The sequence below is a fragment of the Gallinula chloropus genome, assembly GCF_964237585.1.
Source record: "Gallinula chloropus genome assembly, chromosome: 2".
NCBI lineage: Eukaryota > Metazoa > Chordata > Aves > Gruiformes > Rallidae > Gallinula > Gallinula chloropus.
In genome coordinates this window covers 23,013,785-23,030,067 of record NC_140086.1, presented here as the reverse complement: position 1 = coordinate 23,030,067, position 16,283 = coordinate 23,013,785, and the positions used below count along the sequence as shown (strand labels likewise).

General features: G+C 49.4%; 1 protein-coding gene across 1 annotated transcript in view; it reads right to left on the bottom strand.

Annotated features, from left to right (window-relative positions):
* Positions 1-15,354, bottom strand: part of NCALD (neurocalcin delta) — a gene marked incomplete at its 3' end in the record, with an annotated part of 49,891 nt that extends 34,537 nt beyond the window's left edge. Inside the window, exon 1 of the mRNA XM_084260213.1 lies at positions 15,245-15,354. The remainder of the gene's footprint in view (positions 1-15,244) is intronic.
* Between the last annotated feature and the right edge of the window lie 929 nt (positions 15,355-16,283).

Genomic DNA, 16,283 nt, shown 5'->3' with positions numbered 1-16,283 from the left:
CCAGGGTGCAGCAGACAGGTCAGGAGAGTCAGTCAGCTCTGTCAGTTTGGGGAGAATTTTGGGAGCAGCAATACGATTACTGCAAAAAAAAATTAATTGAAATTAAGATTTACAAGTAACCTCAATAAAATTTGCAGCTGGATGGGCTTAACCTTAGAGTGCAGAGGATTAACAGAATAAGTTGTCCAAATATGTGAAATAGCAGCTCTTCCATTTTCTTCGATAGTGACCCGTGTGCCCAGTTTCTACTCAGGATCAGTGGAGCAGTTCATGCTTTCTACAAAGGTTTTCTTCTTGAAAGAGATCCTTTTGTCTCCTATAGGGAGCAAAAGAACTTAATAACACCACACAGCTTTTTCATCTGAAGGCCTCTGTCCACTGTCAAAGAGTAATGGGTGAAAACTGCATTTCGCTGTTTACTGAGCTGATGCACAGGAAGAGGGAGGAAGGGATTTTCTAAACCATCCATATGGCTTTTGGTATGAACAGGTCCTGTGACCAGTCAGGCTCAGTTTTCAAAGTTCCTAGATTGGCAGGGACTCACAGGGGGACTGACTCTCATGAGGCACTCCCAGACCCCACCAGGGCACAAAGGCTGTAGGCACTTAAACCATCCCTCTGCTCCAGGACACGCCCAGGGCAGTTTCTGGCGTGATAGCAGGAAGGCACCTTGCCCTGTGCTTCCCCCACATCATGACAAACATGGAATCATGCTTTGGGTTGGAAGGGACCTCACAGACACCCTCACTAGACCAGGTTACCCAAAGCCCCATCTAACCTGGCCTTAAAAGCCTCCGGGAATGGGGCTTCCACGACTTCTGTGCCAGGGCATCACCACCCTCATAGTAAAGAATTTCTTCCTCACATCTAACCTAAACCTACTCTCTTTAAGCTTAAAGCCATTGCCCCTTGTCCTATCACTGTACTCCCTGGTGAACAGCCCCTCCCCCACTTTCCTGTAGGACCCCTTTAAGTATTGGTACGCCACAATTAGGTCACCCTGGAGCCTTCTCTTCTCCATAACAGACATGGAGGCACCCTGTGTTTATCACCTTCATGCAACAGGTCCCTGAAAATGCAGGGCTGCTCCCATGGCCACAGTGCACAGGCCATGGCACATCACTTTTCACTACCACATCCCGATGCCGCATCCCCAGCGCTACATCAAGTAGAGTTCTGCTGCTGGGCATCCTTTCCCCACTAGCCTCAGTGCACCTGTTCCTTCACAGGGAGAAAAATGACCCTCAGATATTAATGACTGAAAGTACTTCATGTAACAAAATATTCACCCTTTGGTGCATCTTCTCTGTGTTTCAAATATTATAAATGACAGTGTTAAGGAAGGCTGCTCCTGTGCAAGTAACACAGATACTTTGGATGCTGTAGGGCACAGGAGACTTCTGATTCTGCTGTTTGGCTGTCAGGTGCTTATATGCAAGAAGTCAAGAAGTTAACGTGTACGAAAGCTGTCAACTGTCCACTTAACGGGGAAGAACAGAGGTGGAAGGGAGCTGCTGCTCCAGGTCACCACCTTAATCTGAGTTTTGTCTTTTTTTTTCTGAAAATTGTCTGCCAAGGATTTGAAATAGCAATAAAGTAGGAAACATTAGTGAGGGACACTTTGTAAAACAAAAACTAGCCATGCGAGTGGAGAGGAACACCACAGTCCTTGGCTATCTGATGAGCTTCCAGTGGGCAGCTCTGAGCACCGCAAAAATGGTTGTGGCCCATCGTTGAAACTCTCTGCCCACATTTTGGCAGCCTTACGAGTTTCCTCAGAGCAGGAAAAAATAACTGAGAACAGATACCACAATACCTAACAAATTCATCTGATACCAATTTCTCCTGGGAGCCATGTAATACAGTTAACCACTGCTCCCATTAGAAACACTAAACCTAATTAGTTTATGAAACTGCATTAGATGGAGAAGGTGCATGTTGCTGATAGTGCTTAGTGGGAAAGCAGCGTAGATCTTCCTTTTGCCCACTTATAATTAAAATGATCTTCTTTGTATATTAGATTCCGTGGCTTATAATGAAATGCAATAAAGATTCCTGGAATAAATCCCATGGTTCTTAATATGTTTAAACAATTTTATGGACCCTTTTATTGATCGGACGAGGGTCAGTTTCAGGAATAATGTGCTTAAACAGCCATGACAAACCATCCAATTACCCAGCACTTCTCAAGACCAGCGCCTGAAGTAATGAGCGTGTCACGCAACGGTACCGCTTCCATTTGCGCCAGGCGCCTGAGAGGCAGCGATCATAAGTCTTTGCAACTGGTGGGGTGGGGGATTTCAGGAATGACTGGGAGAAAAGCCTGTCACAGTATTCTCTGCGTGGACACATTTTAGCACCCTGTGAAATCTTGATAAAATAACCTACTGGCAGAATTAGATAAGGAATAGGGAGCTATGTCCTGCTGGGAAGTGATAATTTGGACACCACCGATTCTTTAGTGGAAAGATTGAAGCAAAACATAAAATACGATATAGAACAACGGATGCAAACACCAACGAAACATGCAAATGGTTGAATAGGCTTTTACTACTAGATGAAATGACTGTCCTTTAAAACAGGAGCTCATTTCGGTTAAAGAAGGAATAGGCAAGGACTTGTGCATTAGAGCCATACGCTTAGTGGAACTAGAAATTTAAGAAAGTTTTTGCTTCTACCTGATGATGCTTGGAAGAAAAACTTGTGGATTTTTTGTGAAAAGAAATGTTTCCTGTTGTTGAGCTTTCCTCTGGAAAGGCATATTTCTGTTTCACTAGTCAGAGCAGCTGTGTAGCTATAAATGCATGGCAGGCTGCAGAGGACAGATCTTTAATTATACCTACCCTTCTGTGAGTTCACCAGGAGACAATTGCTCAAGGCCAGCAAGGATTAAAACATAGTCAATGCTTCTGAAAAAAAAAAAAAAAAGCCTTAATGCCAGTCTTCCTAAGTGCCCTGTATTATTTGGAGCAATACAAGCACATAATATGTTTGCAAGTGAAAGGGAAAAACATGACATTTTCATGCAGTCATGCCCATGTCCTGCTTTACTAAAAACCAGGGTCCTGCATCGCCAAACCCTGCAGTTCAAAAAACCCCAGCCAGTATCCTGGCGCTCTGCAGGGCTTTGGTGTAAAGATGCAATTAATATCGGAGTGCACCATACCATGGTTTCCGTGAAAGAACCTGCTGAGACATCATAGTCATGGTCACGTTCATCTGACTGGGAGGGTCAATGAAATTAAATTATTTCCCTTGAGTTACATGTGGAGGGGTTTAAATAAGGACCTCAGCCTAAGAATCCCATCCTGACGGATTCTGCCAGCTGCCGCCGAGTGACAACACCTGCCTCTGCTCAGCATCTGATAAATGAGCTGCATTTCCAGCATGCAGAGTGAGGCTGAGGTTTAGCACCATCCCACCAGCCATGCAGCTGGTGATGTCCCCAGGGCAGCAGGAGGCTGCAGCCTCAGAGCAGAGGGACGGGCAGCTGGATATCCCTGGGAAATCCAGGGAAAGTGGAAAACCCTCCACATCTGACAGAGGAAGTAATAAAAAATATCAATCAGACATCCTCAAAAAGCTGCAGGCAAGGAGATAGGTAGATGCTCCCCTGGCACACTCAAACCCCACTGGCGTTAGGCTCCAAGGCCAAAACTATACAGGTTAAATCTAACAAGAACAGAAGCACCAGGAGAAAGCTGCACTCAGAAATCTCCTTTGCATTTTACCTCCTCCAACCCTGAAGTTTTGTGAAGAGGGCACCAGGGCATCACTTCCCTCTTGCAGAGCAGAACACGAAATCCCTGAAAGCTCTGACTGCACGGCAGACATGGTGCTACATGGGGCTGTAGCGGCCGGGGCGCTGCGGTGGGATTCAGCAGCACTCGGCGCTGGCTTCAGCCAAAGGAGGGTTTAGAAAACAGATTTTAGGCACAATGCAGCATTAGAAAAGTGGATCACGTTGGTCTCTCATTGAGAGGGTTAATAATAGTAATGTGATAATAATAACAATCTGCCAATTGGATAACTATTTCCTGATCCTGGAGAAATAGCAGAGCAGGAGGGGCATAGCACTGGAAATCCATCTCTGCCGTTTCCCCATCTTTAAAATGAATGGATTGTAAGCTACAAAAGGTTTAGAACTGAGCCAGACAGCATGAAGTGTGTATACTAGGGAACAACGTGAAATCAGCATCAAACCCACACACCGGGGAAAGAAACCTCTGTACAGAGTCAGGTCGGCACCGTGCACAATCATGTCCCTCTGTACAGATGCCTGTTTCTCTATAGATTGAAGGGTTTTCTTTATCCTTCCTCCTAGCCACGTTCCTCACTTCCTTCACTCTGGTCCTATTAAAAACCTGCTGCTTTGTTCAACAGAGCGGTGCTGCCAGCCTTTTTGTCATGCTTCAGTAGGCTGGTTTCCTGCTGGTGGCTGCAGCCAGAACTGGCAGCTCAGGAGCTCTCCCCAGCCCTGGGTTCAGGAAAAAACACTTTTCTGTTTTTAAGATTTTTTCCCCCAAGGATTCCCACCAACTTATGCCTGATGACATTTACCACATCACCTGTGACCTCAAAGCAAATGCATCCGAGTGCATTCTCCAGCACAGCAACCAACCCGCACAGAAATTCCCTCTTTTGCACCCCCCTGGACAGTGACCATGTGCCACCTGCCCAGGGACAGGCACAGGGGCACAGGTTCAGTCCCAGGCTGGGCTTGGGCACCAGCTGGGAGGATATGGATCGGCTGGGAGCAGAACTGGGATAGGGACTGCTGTGGGCAGAGAGGGGTTTTGATCACTGTGGCTGTAGTACAGACACAGCTTTTACCTCAGGAAACCTGTCCCCTACTTGAATGTTAATGCTGAAGCAAGAAATGTCAAGGCTTTGGGAAAAGCAAGCTCTTCCCTTCTGGGGGAAAGGGGTATGGAGGGGAGATTCTGAACTAGATCCATTTGAGACATGCAAGTGGCTCTGGGCTCTGTGATAGGCTTGCTGGGGCTCTGAAGCAGCCTGACTGGCACCACTGATGGGTGCAGGGAAATGCCCAGCAGGGAGGACCAGAGGAGGTGGGAATGGTGGGATGGGCAGTGGCAGCCCCACCTGGGGAGGAGGGCTCTGGGGGATGGAGTCTGTTTGGTGCTCTCTGGTGATACAAGTGGGTGGGAGCTGGGACATCTCCATCGCAGCTCTGCACCCAGGCATCAGTCTGATTTTGGCAGTCCTCTGTTGACAGCTTCACAGAGCCCAGAGCCCTGCTCCCACGCTGTGTGTATGTGGGTCCTGCTCTCCACCACAGTGAACATGGCTCTTCACTTATGTGCCAGTGGCATCCCTGAATGCCAGCCCCAGTGGGGCTCAACCTTTGGACTCCTGAACACCAACCTCAGTAGGCTTGACCCTTGCACCTCAAATGCCATCAGAGTGGTTCCAAATAATGTTTATCAATATGGTGATAGGCATTTTATATATCTAAATCCCTTTGCCAGCACTAAGCATGCCCATGGCTGGGGCTATTCCAGACCCCAAACCAGAGAGAGGGCTGTGGCGTGGCCAGGCAAGCTCCCCAGCACCCCGTATTTAGCAGCAGCATCTGTCCAAGTGGTGTGTGACTCATCTGGGTCTGGCCACCTCCCTGGGCCATGCCTTTCAGTATGACTCTGGGGATTTCCACAGAGACGCAGGTGCTGCTGCCTCCAATGCGGCAGAGCTAGTGCTCTTGTGTGCCAAACCCCCGCACACAGTGGGGGGGCAGCTCCTTTCCATCGCCCTGCCAGGGCTGTAGGAGAGCTGGCCAGTCTCCAGCGAGGGCAATGAGGATGGGATGCTCCTCTCTTCCCACCCTGCGCTTGGGCAGCCAGCCAGCCACAATGAAGGTGAACTGTTGGGACATGGTGACAGCAAGCTGCTGCTGTGAGCATTTAATTTTTAATTCCTTTCAGGTCTTCTTTTCCACTGACACACACACACCCACACTGCCCATCCCCAGGGGAAGGCTGCTTGCACCCTTTCCTGAAGCTTGCAGTGTTTGGCTGTGTGTCTGATTGTGAGGGATAAGAGAGGGATGTCTCCAGACAGCTCCGGTGGGTGTTTCCTGGGATCCCCTGCAGAGCAACTGCTTTCCAGGGTCAGCTTTGAAGGACAGGACACCCGAGCCACCCTGAGGGGTGGGGCTGCATCCTGGCTCAGAGGGATCTGCCTGCAGCGCTGGTCCTGGGGCCAGGCTCCCTCGGGCTTACTTTCCCAAAGGCTTCTCCTGCTTTTCCTTCAAAGCGTCATCCACCAACACGAGAGGCTTCTGGTCAAGTTGGGCTACAAAGACACTGGATGACAGGAGCATGCTGCCTGCCAAGGCACCTTCCCACCACACTGCCATGAGCATGTCCTCTCTGTAGCTGGGAGCCGTTTGGACGGGTTCAGGCTTCCCCTTTGAAAGAATAACAACAGACATTTCTCTCGAGAGTAGCTGCAAGCTGTGCAAAGCTGGAGCCTGCCCCTGAGGAGCACCACTGAGGGCTGGCATGGAAGGAATTGCCAGGCTTGCTGCCGAGGGGCAAAATTCCCTGAAAGGCCGGGAATTGCCACCTGCCTGGTACTTGCCATTAGCATCCAAGGGCAGCTCAGACACGGGAGAGCATGCAGCTGTCCTCGGCTGTGGATCCCCTTCTCTCCCTGCTCAAGCCATTCATCTGCTCAAAAATGTTATTTTGGGAAAGAAATGAATAATCGGAACAGCACTGGAAAAGCACGGGGAATTCAGCAAACAAAGGAAAAGCTGCTATTTTTGAAAATGCCTCAAACTGGTAACCGTGGTTTGCTTTAACCCCTTCTCTCCCAGCTGGCTCTCCACCACCCTGCCCTGAGGGTGCAGTGGGAGCCACGCACAGGAAGGATGCGTTTTCTACAGGCTCTCAGTACGGGAGCAACGCCACAGTGAGCCAACAACTGACCCATAGTGAACTAATAGACAAATATTTTTAATTAGACGTTCTGAATTAAGTGGTGGTGGTGGTGAGGGTTTCTGCAAGGGTGCCAGTGTCTAACAAAAAGAGTGAAAATCAGGCAAGCAGTCACCCTACTAGCGCTGTGGTCTCCTTTTGTCATCTCTGAGACAATTGCATTTCTCTAATTGGGGCATCACAAGCACTACGTGGACACGGTGAGTGGGGGGGATCTAACCCTGCACGGCAGCTCGTGGCTCACCGTTCACAGCGAAAAGGCCATCGCCACTGTGGGGAAAGACACTGAATCTGTCAAGGCTGCAGATCCAGGTAAACATTTTCCACAATAAACTGATCTTCACAAATTCACCATGACCCCCACTCCCCACCCTGAGCTGGCATAGAACAACTGGCGGTGCTGGTTCACTGGCTCTCATTTCTCCTTGACGTTAGTGTGACCAAGGGCCCTTTGCAGCCCTGGCCAGCGCAGGCATGGCTCTCCTGCCGGCAGCATCCTGCGCCGGGGGAAGGCACAGGTGACATCTGAGCCACCACTGCTGGCGGCTCCCCACATCCTCCTGACGAAAGGGACCAGCTGCCTTCCTACATGGGCTAAAACCTAGCAGAAGAGAAATGAAATAGGAAATAAAGCCCTAATGATGCTGGAGGAAGAAGGACTAAGGTCTGAGCTTGTGTTTTCAGTTCCTAAAGCGACCCTGCCTGAGTGCTGCTGTGTGTGCTGGCCGGGACTCCCATGGATACCATGGAGCCAGCTGCAGGGATGGGGGCTGCTTTCTCACAGGCAATCTTACTTTTGAATTATCAGAAAAGAACCCATTTTGTTTCAGGAAAAAGCCTTCAAACACTCCTCCTGGATTTTCCCTTCCTGGAGAAGTATGAGAAAACAAAAGTCTGGGGTTTGTTCAGAAAGAGTTCCCCTTTCCACTGCCCCTGACCTTCCCAAGTCCCAGCACTTCTGCCTTTTCACTGCACACTGCTTCTCAGCTTTTACCTCACTGGGAACAAGTGAGGCTTCCTTTGCAGGAGTCAGTCAGCTCCTTCATCGTGCTCTGACAGCAGAGGGAAGGGAAAATCGAGATGGTCTTTCTGCAGAAGTGCCCACTACCTTCTTCAAGAAGGTGGCTCTTCAATAACTCCGTGACTGAACAGTTCTACACAGACTTCAGAGCTGTAAGTGGTTTAACATCATGTGCCATCAAACATTACATGCCTTGCAACTCACGTTGGGGATTTTGATTAAGGAAACCCTCCAATGTGGCAAAGTGCTGCAAATTCTGATAAAATCCTCAATTTTTAGTAGTACAGCGATTGAAAGTGAAGTATGAAATGAAATAATTGAAAGTGAAATCTGCGTGCTGTGCCAAATCAGCAGTAATATTCAAGCAAGAGGAGACTGTGGTTAGACTGAAAGATAGCCTTGGCCAGCCATAATTTTGCACTCTTCTTGTTCACATCAGCCGATGAAAAAAGTCTACAAAGCCAGAGATTACCCTTCAGATGAGACTGGTTTAGTAGGGTCAGAACAACTTTATGTGAAAAACCTCATGCAAGATAAACAGCTATGAATAGGACACTTGACAGACAGGTCCAGAGGACAACAGACAGTGTTTCTGCTGGGATATAATTGCTCTAATTGGACCTGGGCTTGCTAAAATGGTGAAGTTAAAGAGGACTCGGCAATCATGCTGCCATTCTGCACAAAAGAATAGTGTTGTGATAGGAAGCATATAGCAGTTGTGGAAATAATCAGTGGCTTTGTGTTCGCTTCCCCCTGGCAACTCAGATTTGCCATTAGGAACATGCACACAACATGAGCAGAATATTTTCTTTAGAGCTAAAGGGTCTTGGGGCTGAATTGCTTCATAGCTGAAGTCTCTGCGCGTATTATTCAGCTGCAGTTAGACACTTCAAATAAGCTGGGTCCATTGTGTTTTTGTAGTCCTGGAGGAGATGCAGAAAGGCTGTGTTGAGGCATAGTCAGAGAATGTGCTCACTCTTGGAGCAAGGGAATTTGGTGAGGAGAGAAGCTAACTTCGACCTTTTTCCTCAGTAACTTGTCTGCGCTGGAGAGAGCCCATAAGCTGCCTGATCATCTTGTCTGATCAAACATCTGTACATGTAATCTGGGGTCTCTCCAAAACCTGGTAACTTCTATAAAATAAGAAGCAGCACAAAGCTTATAGAGACAAAAACTTTCTTCTCTGGTAGCAAGTACTGTGCAGGAGTTGACTGTGTGTTGTTTCCCCAGCCCTGTTTTGATCACAGCATCCAGCAGAGAGATCAGCCCTTTTAGCCCCCGTCACATCAGACGACCGCAGAGCAGCCAAGAAGTGGCAAGTCCACCCGTGGCCCTGTCCTGCCCTCGCCTGGTCACTTAGGCCTGCCCAGGGCTCTCCCTTCCCCGTGTGGCACCACTTGTGGTGCCCGGCTCCAGCCCTCTCCCGAGTCCCTGTTCTCTGGACGGTGAAATCCAGTGCGCTGCTAAGAGGCTTAGTGACAAATGCAGCAGGTATCAACCTGTCTCAAAGCCTTTCAGCCCCAGCATGCACCCGCTTCCCTGCACAAAGGCAGCTGAAGCACTGTCTCCTGCCCTTCTCAAAGTGGTGTTCCTAAGTGAATGTGGGGAAAAAATGCTGGTGTGCTGCTCAGGAGGTGCTCACGCCCCACCTGCCACCCAGCACTCACATGGGGCTTCCGGAGCAAGGCCATAAAGAGCCAACCTGCCTTGTTGCTCAGAAATCCCTTCTCAGATCACCTGCAGCCATGCCCTGCAGCCCCTGCCCTTTGCTCACATTGCAAATACCAGATCCAGGTTGCAGGACGTGCATCACCCAAAATGTGAATGATGGATCAGACGTCCTCCCTGGCACCCCAGAAAAGTGCCAGGGTGGGGTGTAGGTGGGTGAAGGAAGGTGGTCCTTGGCAGGTATGGGAAAAGGGTCTTGTTCCTCAGAGCACACTGGGGCTGACAGTGTCCCATAGCCATTAGGAACCATGTCACCATCCAGCTGGTTTATTTGTGCAGACTTGGATTCAGAGGCCTACACTTCTGCCCTGCCTTGACTTCCCCTCTGGAGAAGCACTGTGACTTCCTCTGAGCAAGACTGTGAGAGAGATGTATGGGGACATCAAAACACCAAACTTGCCCCACACTCAGGTTCTGCCTCCTCCCAAAGCTAGCTTTGGTTGTGCATCATGAGCTCTGCAGCATGCATGGGCTTGTCCAATGCCCCCACAAAATTATAGGAAGATTTGGGTATGGATGATGCTCTCCAAAGTAGTGTTTCAGACAATACCAGATGGGATTTATCAACCCAAGTCCAACTAAAAAGAGAGGATGTGCTCGTTTCCAGCTAATATATCTGTAGTAAGCCAACGTTAGTAATAAGAATAATAAAACACTGTAAGGATTGACATCAGTGAGGTCTGTGCAGCTACAACTTTGCACAACACTGTGAACATAGAATCATAGAATGGTTAGGTTGGAAGGGACCTTTAGAAATCATTTAGTCCAAGCCCCTTGCAAGTAAGCAGGGACATCTTCACAAGGTCATGTCGCTCAGAGCCCCATCAAGCCTGACCTTGAATATCTCCAGGGATGGGGCCTCCACTACATCTCTGGACATATTGTGGATCTACCACCCTCAGAGAGAAGAACTTTTTCCTAATATCCAACCTAAACCTCCCTTTTTCTAGTTTAAAATCATTACCCCTTGTCCTATTGCTCCATGCCCTCAGGAACAGTTCTTCCCCACCTTTCTTAGAGGCACCTTTCAGGCACTGGAAGGCTGCTATAAGATGCCCCTGGAGCTTTCTCTTCTCCAGGCTGAACAAGCCCAACTCTCTTAGCCTAACATGTAGAGCAAAATGTCTTGAACTACAAAAGAAGACAAAGAAAGTTAAACTGAGCCCCATCCTCTGCTCTCCCCTGTGAGAGGAGGCACAGTGCTGGGCACTGGGCAAATTAAAACCAGCGTTTCAGCCCAAACGATGAGCTTCTTGGCTTTTCTGCCTGTAAATCAGATCCTTACATTATCTCAGTGTCATTTGGTGGTTGAAAGCAATTCAGCAGCTATCAGCACAGCCAGACTGAAATTCAGCAGAATAGGATCTGAGCGCTTCAGCTCTTAATGATTAGATGTTTCTGTGGAAATGAATCTTACAGAAAAATGAAGTTTGGCAGAAACTTGACAGCCTGTTGAGACCACAGAAGGGAGAGGAACTTTACAACTCAGGCTTCACATTTTCCACCTATAGGATTTCAACATTTGCTAAAGTTGTAGTGAGGGCAGCTTCTTCACAGTGCTCCCTCTGGGAAATATCACATTCAGCAATTCCTGAATTACAGTTTCTAATTATATTTTCATACTGTAACGCTGTCTGAAATGCAAATTTGATGACAGAATAATTCAATCCATGTAAAATAATTACAAAATTACTGTTTCTCAAACCTCAACCCATACTCCCTGCTATTTAAGAAGATAAATTTAACAGCAGCAAAAGTACAGCCAAAGCAGTCTATTTTTTTTTACTGTTATCTGACTATAATTGTCTGCATGGATTTTGGCTCTCTGTGGAAGATTACTTCAAAAATATGACTACCAAAACCATTCCAGAGTTAGGGTTTTTGTTACTTTCACTTGGGACCAATGATCAGGTCCACTTTCACGTTGCAGCCAGAGCACCACACACATGGCATTTGGGTTTAACTGGAAAAGAACTGCCCAATCTCTGCTGCAGCTCAGTTATCATTTGAAACAGTTGCTGTTAATGTTGATGCAGGACATTAAATCAGCACAATGTAATGATTTTTAGCAGGGTGGAGACCGTCTTCTGCAATATGTCATTTAAGAGCCTGAAACTCCATGCTGTTTCCACTGTCTGACAATTCCCCCCCCACGAGGGATTTTATTCCCCCCTCATCCCCTGCTGAAATATTGCCTCAAGTAGTGGCTAGGACCTTTAAAAAGACAACAGAAACCTCTTTTTTGTTTTTTCGAAAGGAAGGTTAAAAAAAGTCAGGGAGTCAGTGCTTTGCATTGCAAGGGTGTTTTAGGCTTTATTTTGTTTCTAGCCTCAATTTAGATTGTCATTGCTCATCAACTCAAACAGATAAAGGTAGAGCACACCAAAGGCTTGAGTGGGGTGTTATTATTACTAGCCTAGGTGCAACAGCTCAATTTCCCTAGCTGTATGCAGTTGTGTGAGAAGTGACTCCAAGATACCTCAGTCCTGGATTTAGCCAAGGTTTCTCCTACGGTAAAGTGCTCTGATTCCTCAGGAATTTCTAGTCTGCTCCCCCATGGACAAAGAGACTATCGGATCTCCTCGTGTGTGTGCAAGGGTGACATTTGCAAATGATGTGAAGGCTGCTGGGAGGTATGAGGGTCAATCTGGCCTCCCCAGAAGAAGGTGGAGTGTCACAAGCCTGTGTGCATCTCATTTTTTTTCTCTTTATGTCAGAGGATGTCAAGTCTGAGTTGGTGGTCTCACGGTTGTAGTGCCGGCAGAAGATGAGGGATGGGCTGCAGCAGTAAGAAGGAACCTACAAGCTGTTTGTTCTTTCCCCATGGTGGGTGAAACCGTGGCAGGGCAGTGACAGCGGGATGCTCAGCGCTACAGTGCCTGGCAGTTTCACACACTCCCACAGTAAAATCCAAGTGTTCATTGAAAGGGAGAGATACAGTGTTGACCAGTGAAAGTGGGAGCATGAACTCACCGAGCAGAGGCTCACAGCCCTGGGACGACTCTCACGCACCGTCCCCTGCCCTGCCCCTGAGGAGGGACCCGTGCCTCTTCCTCCGGTGCAGACCCTGGCACTGCCTGCCAGCTGTCTGCCTGCGGCTCAGCCATCCCCATGTCTGGGACTCAGGAGACCAGGATGATGGGCTGCTCAGAGACCCCCCAAGACCCAAGGAGAGTCTGCCAAGCAGGACACATCCCTCTGCAACCTCAGCGGCACTCACCCGCATCCCCAGTAACGCTGCCTTTCAGACCTCCTGCCACAACGCAGCCAGGACCCTAATGGCATTTTGGCATCTTCTCTCAGGTCGTTAGTGCCTTTTGAAGACTTGCTCAGTATCGCTAAAGCTGGAGATGAGCACCCCATTTAAAACATATTGCTAATGAATAGCTCAGACGCTAAAGCCGCATCAATTATTTTTCCCCTTGCAGGTGTTTTCAAGGCAGCAAATGCTGCAGGATGCTGTACTCGAACTTAAATGAACGAGGTGAAGCTCCAGCCCTCCCTGAGCATCACTGCAACACTGACAAAGTCAAACCTGGCAGACAACCACAGCTACGTGTGGAGACAAACCCTCCAGATGGGAAGATGAATGACTTTTTTTGAATGGCAGGTGCTGCCTGGCTCGAATCGGTCCCCAAACTCCCTGCCCCAGCCCCTCGCCGGACTTGCCCCACCGATGTAAGCAGATTCCATCCACCTCCCCCTGCCCTCCCGTCCCACCCCATCACCCAGATTCCGGGGAGACTCCCATGGAGGTGGGGGGCAAGGATCGCCCTCAGCCGAAGCAGGGTGCCCCAGGGAGCTGTGCCCAGCTCTGCCTGGTCAGCTTTCCGGGTGCGGGCACTGGGAGCCCCGTGTCCCGCGGGAAGACCGGGCAGCCCCAGCAAAGCTGCGAGCCTCCTCTAAACCCTGGTTAAACTCACCTACGAGGAGCCGGCTGGGATGCCCCAGGCACTGATGCGCTGGCACCGGGCAGCGAATTCAATACAGAAATTTAAAATATTTCACCCCCCTCGAACAGTGACAATTTGGGCACCAGAGTTAAATGGGAAAGAACGGATGAGATAACGCCAAATGAAATGGTTTAGAGATTTCAGATGCATTTATCCTTGTTGCTCTCTTAAGAATGCCAAATGCAGTGAAATCCAGAGCGTTAACCCATAACTTTCCTTTCAGAAGTGTTTTCAGTGTTAACCTCTGCCTTGGCTCCCTTCCTGAAACAATGACTTCTGTTGCATTTAACAACATCAGAATAACAGCCACAGATATTTGTTTTTTAAATCTTCCACTGCTCTGTGCTTTAAGTTGTTTTGTAGCTCTGTGATTGCTGCAGAGTGGCAGCTGCTTTACAAAATCATTGCCATTATCAATAAACCCTTTGAACTTTGGGAGGAAGGGAACAGGAAGATAAGAACGATACTTTTCCAGGATGTAACACACGCGACGTTACAGCTGTAAGCTGTTCTTCAAACAAGTCTATATGTTCCCACACCAACAAAGTCAGGCGGCGGCACTTAGCCTCAGCAGCCCTGGGACCTCCTTCCCCGTAACAGCCCCCCACACACCCCCACACCCCGAGTGAGTGCGGTACGGAAAGAGACCCGAGCTCCCTCTTCTTTTCACAAAAAAAAAAAAAAAGAAAAAAAGACCCAAAGAGCATTTCATTTTTCAATTGCCGTGGTGCTGTTCGTACTGCAGTTCTTTTTTTAGCTATTCTAACCGCTCTCAACCCACAACAGAGAAAAAAAAACCCAAGCAAAACAAAAAACGCCAAAAAAATTTGAAAAAGCAAAGCCCAAGCTGTACGTGTGCGTGTGAGGAGAAGGGCAAAGCCTGCGTTGCAGCAGCGCTGCTCTCTTGGCATATTTCAGATAATTTTTCAGGAAGCTCTTGATCCTCCCCAATGAAAACACGACACGGGCAGGGGTCCCCGTGCCCCGGGAGAGGGGGCACAGAAAGCCCGGGGAGCGCCCGGGGCGCGGGGGCTCCGCGTGAACAAAGATGATTTAAAGGCTGGAACTTTGGGAGTTGGATTTCAGGCTGCTCCTTGCTGCTGTGGCCGCTGCCTTCCCCCTCACTGAACGTTGCTGGGTACAGACCCGCCTGAACTGGACGGCGTTAGAAAACTGCGGGTTCCAACAGAGCCGCGGAGATGCCCGAGTGGGCACAACGCCCCAACATCACTACTTCTAACTCCCGCACGCGTTAGCCCAGGATGACTCGCGTTCATTTATACTCCTAAAGTGTCAAAGGAGAACAACATAGTTTTATTCTCCTTTCGTGGATCATTAATCTATATTTAACTCAGCTTTGCAGTGCTGCACACGGAATTAGTAACTGGAAGCTGCTTTGCATTTATCTGATAGCGCCGGGCTTGTTCATCACGGCAAACTTCCAGCCAAAACAAACAAGTGAACAAAAAATAATCATCAGTCACGATAAGCGGCTTTCTATCCTTTTGCTTTTCTCCTTCTTTCTTTCTTTTTTTTAAAAGAAAAAAAATACCTGACGAGAACATAAAGCAAAGGGTTACCTCACGCTGCAGAAATGCAAGTTTTTAATAGTCCATGCTCTGGCAGCCCCTGAGAAACAGCAGCAGCGGCGGCGGCGGCGGGGATAAATCCAGCATCCACCAGGTTCTCACACGGCTTTGGCTGCGCGGCCGAAACCGCGGGCTCTGCCTCCAGCTGACGTCAAGGCGGCTGTCACATGGCCCGGCGCAAGCCCAGGGAGCACTGGTTGTCCTGGCAACCCCAGCACTGCTCCGAAATTATTTCAATAGGTCATCTGTCATACTGAGCGCACATTGGAACCATCACGGGCGCCCGGACAACCCAAACACCAAGGGCTCGCCGGAGCTGGCTGCGCCGGGGGGGTTGGTCTCATCGCTGATGCTCTCTTAACCCTGTCCCTGTACAGAAAAAGCGCCTCCCTCTTCCTCTTCCTCCCGCATCCCCAGCCTCCGGCAGAAGAAAACAACCCCTTCTGCGCCTGGTGTGCCGGAGCGGAGGGGCAGGAGCGCGGCACTCCGCGCGTACCCGGGCACCGCGGCGATGCGCGCCCGGGCACTGCACCGCCTGTCTAAAAATTGGGGCCGTTCGGAACCACACGTGGCTGAGGTTTTACTCAGAGCCGCAGAGGTGCGTGTTTGGTGGCCGGCATCTCCGCCCGGATGGAGGATGAGGCAGCGGTGGTCCCCGCTGAAGCACTGTGGGGCTGCGGGTTGGCCCCAGAGGCGTCTGGCCAGGCTCGGCCCCGCACCCCTGATCCTCACCCGCTGACCCCTCTGCTTCTCCCGCTGCTCCAGGAAAAACTTCCCGGGAAGGGGGGCGAAGCGATACCTGCCTCACCTCAGCAGCCTTATCCCGCAGGAGACACTACACCGGCATCTCAGATTTCTTGTAACTCTAGCTAAAACCCACTCCTTCCCCCAAATCTTCTGCACATCACCCCATCAGAACCCTGCAGCGTACACACACACCAGGGGCGGGATGCAGGAGAGGCCAGGAGGAGGGAGAGATTTTTACCTGCAAGAAGCAGGGAGGAAAAGCAAAGTGTCAGCAACAATAGAA